The sequence below is a fragment of the Nannospalax galili genome, unplaced genomic scaffold (genome assembly GCF_000622305.1).
Source record: "Nannospalax galili isolate Female #2095 unplaced genomic scaffold, S.galili_v1.0 scaffold488, whole genome shotgun sequence".
Lineage (NCBI taxonomy): Eukaryota > Metazoa > Chordata > Mammalia > Rodentia > Spalacidae > Nannospalax > Nannospalax galili.
Window position 1 is genome coordinate 6,448,413 of NW_008360316.1, and position 2,712 is coordinate 6,451,124.

General features: G+C 36.6%; 1 protein-coding gene across 1 annotated transcript in view; it reads left to right on the plus strand.

Moving 5' to 3' along the window:
- Positions 1-2,712, plus strand: part of Micu2 (mitochondrial calcium uptake 2) — a 130,342-nt gene that overhangs the window by 111,694 nt on the left and 15,936 nt on the right. The gene's annotated exons all lie outside the window — the stretch shown is intronic.

Consider the following 2,712-nt stretch of genomic DNA (forward strand, 5'->3'; position numbering starts at 1 on the left):
CAGGCTCTAAACCTAAATACTATTTCTGGATCTCTGAGAACTTAACCTATGAAACATTAACTAAGGTTACTAGTCTCAGAATATTCTAATCTATAATGAAAAGTAATGTCTGGTTTATAGGATATAATAATTCTTTCCAGTAATTTGATATTTGAAACTAAGACATGCCGTTAGTATCACTTTGTTCTTAATACAAAACAAACCAACCCACTTTAACTTAAAACAAGGGCATTCATTATATGTTTGAGACAGCTGGGTGCAGTTCCGCTGGGTGCCAGCATTGGCTGAACTTGGCTAGATTTACTCTTGAGTTGAATCTGCAAGCAGCTGTTCTGAGGTGTGAGTACTCAGCTCTGCTCTACATAGGCCTTTTCTGCCTAGTCCACACAGTAAATGTGACCGATGTCATAACTACACACCCCTACTGCTGTAGTGTGAAAACAGCCATTGCAATATATTAAGGCAGCTCCATGGTCCAAATCAAGTTTTATGCTAACCTTAAATTTAAGCAGTTTAGGCTGGGTATGGTGGTTCACACCTTTAATCCCAACATTCAGGAGGTAGAGGCAGGTGGATCTCTGTGAGTTAAAGACCAGCCTGGTCTACATAATGAGTTCCAGGTCAGCTGGGGCTACAGGGAGACCCTGTCTCAAAATGAATAATAAATAAATAAATAAATTTAAGCCATTTATTTAACTTCCCTGAACTCATTTGTAAAATTGAAACAATAATATGTACATTTTATGATTGTTCTAGACATTAAAATAATGGAGTCCTGCTTACCTTCTTCCCAATGACAATACAAGACAATGTGCCTCCCGGTAGCACTCTACTAACCAAAGTCTTAAAACAGATACTAGCAAGCAGTACAGCATAGCAGGGAAAAAAAAAAATGTTATTTGGGAGGTAGAAGACTTGACTTCTGCTTTATTCAGCTCAATGCAGTGTAATGATTCATTGAGGGTGTATCTACTGTGTGCTAGTATATGTCTCAAACATCATGTGTACACACACACACATACACACACACACACAAATCAATTGATATTGTCATAGTACACAATACAATAAAACTCAGTCAAACAAAAGGCAACATATGCAGTGAAATATTTCTTGATCCATCAGTTCAACTTGAAATACTTTAAGTTTCAGACAAAATTCTGCTTTGATTCAGAAAGAAAAATTAAGTCAAAAAGATCTGTGCATCTAATACATTCAAAAAATGTCAGTAACAGACTTTTGTCACAGAAACAGATGCCTACACCCTGACTCCTCTTTGCACTTTGAAGGTTTATGGGGAAAATGGAAGCTAAAGCAAATGATTGACAGTGCTGGTTTTCCTCCTACTGGACTGGAATTTTTTCACCCCATGTTTATATTCCATCCCATTTTAAATTGTGATGTGACCAAGAACACAGATCTTTTAACATGTGGGAAAGTGAATGAAGAGATCTGCAATGTGTTAAAATTTAAGGTGATCATAATACTTTTCACATGACTTAGGTCATAAATAAACCTAGTGCAACTTTTCTGATTCTTGTTTAAAGAAAATAAAAGTTTAACCTTACATCTTTTCAACATGTACCTTACCCAAGAAGCTGTTGGTTACAGTTTGATCAAAGTACCATGTTGTTTTTATAAAAGGAATGTTGAGTCATATGGACATGTGCTGATGCCCAACAATTACAGATAATTTTATGTAGAGCTAGCTTTTGATGTAAAGTTGATGATTTCAGTTTAGGTGTCTGAAAAAAATTTACAAACCCTTAATTATTGCTAAGGTTCTAAAAGGAGTATCCTTAAATTTTAATTTTTTCTACATTGGGAACAGTTGCTTTCTTAGAATTGCATTTTCTATGAATATATCAATGCAGAGGTTTTGGGGGGAGTTTTTTGGAGACAGTTCTCTTTAATAAAATAATGATACATATAACAATCTTTTTAGCATTTTTGCAAATATTTGAGGTGCTTTATAATTTGCCCCAACAAATGGATTTGAAAGTGGTCATAACACTACCAACAGGCTGGTAGACATTGAATTAATGGAGCCTCAGATTAGTATAAGAAGAATTTATTGAGTACTCTGTGAGTGGACCTATCTGGGTGATAAGTCGAATACAGAGTATGTACTCAGCTTAAAGCATGCAAGTGTTTCCATTTTAGAGAAGATACTTTGGGTTATGTTCCTAATTTAGACCTACCTACTCTGTTGTCTGTTTTTTTTGGGGGGGGGGGGTGTTGTTGTTTTTCCTCCCGTAGCCTCCCTCCCCCCACTAGAGCCCTTATACTCTGATATCCCTGCTACTCTCTGCTGTGTTGTTGGCACCCCCAGCCATTCCCCACTCTTGCCCTTCTGGTGAATCTAGTCAGCCTATCTAGAAGTCTTTGTTTTAGGAAGGTCAGCTGTTCTTCATCTAGCAGCAATCAGTTAATATTCCATTAGATAAGATTGGGGTCTGCTGTTCATTTTCCCAGTTCTACGCTAGGTTACTATCTGGGAGTCCCTTTGGCCACCTTGGCCAACAACTCAAAAGAAGGTATCTCCTATCTGGCATTGTTGCTTGTTATGTAGCCTTTAGCTATACATAGGACTCTAAAAAATGCTTTGGAGAATTATTATTTTTAATCTTTTTTATTTTTAATAACTACATGATTAGAAGAAGCATTTCACTACAGCTTTAACATATTAAGTGACACTCCAGAGCAAGAGTA